This window comes from Bombina bombina, chromosome 5 (assembly GCF_027579735.1).
Source record: "Bombina bombina isolate aBomBom1 chromosome 5, aBomBom1.pri, whole genome shotgun sequence".
NCBI lineage: Eukaryota > Metazoa > Chordata > Amphibia > Anura > Bombinatoridae > Bombina > Bombina bombina.
The window spans coordinates 21156425-21157301 of NC_069503.1; the positions used below are offsets into that span (position 1 = coordinate 21156425).

At 35.8% G+C, this 877-nt stretch overlaps 1 pseudogene; it reads right to left on the reverse strand.

Moving 5' to 3' along the window:
* Positions 1-421: 421 nt before the first annotated feature.
* LOC128661779 (uncharacterized) lies at positions 422-540 on the reverse strand (annotated as a pseudogene).
* Positions 541-877: the final 337 nt, after the last annotated feature.

The window sequence follows — 877 nt, forward strand, 5'->3', positions numbered from 1 at the left end:
GTAGATTGTTTTTAGATCAATAGAAAATGAAATTGTGCTTACCAGTCGACGCGTTTCGGTCACAAAGAGACCTTTATCAAGACTGGTTTTATGGTGTTAGTAGTGGTCTTTTTATACCAGACTGATTGCTGGCCATAAAATTGTGGAACAGGAAGTGTTTGTTAAGCACTTCCTGTTTTACTGACCTTAAATGTGTGTTTAAAATATACAGTTTATAGTTTAAAAATGTGTGATTAAAAAATCCATTATAATACATTTAATTGGTATCCTTATTTTGTCAAGCTCTATCTGCATCTGATCATTTTTATTCAGAGAAAATACAAAAATTCCTATGTTAGAATACAGTGTTCCAGATTTGGAAAAATATATATACAAACCCAGCCTTTTTAGTTATGACTTCATACCTATTATTTAAAAAAAATTCCTACCGCACCTGGTGTTCCCAGGCGGTCTTTCATCCAGGTACTGACCAGGCCTGGCCCTGCTTAACTTCGAAGATCAGACGGGATCAGGTGCATTCAAGGCAGTGTGGCTGTAGACATTTCTGTATTAGCCCTATTTCTCATCATGATCTGATCAGAAAGAGAGTTTACTGTCATCTCCAAGCCGTTTTTCAGCTGTTTCTATTGGGTATAATCTCAGTAGGGGCTTGGTTTCTATTGGATGGGGCAGGGGTGTGTATAATAGGCTCAATTTCATTGGATAGTAGTTGGAATGTTGTTAAAACATTCCCTTATCTGTCATAATAAAGCCATTTTAGCGTATATGTTAAGGTGTCATTTTTAGATGTCATTTCTAGATGCCAATTTTTACATATGCTTGCTAATCTAAGAGAATAAAAAGCGGAAACAAGACATATTCTATATAAAGGACGGAC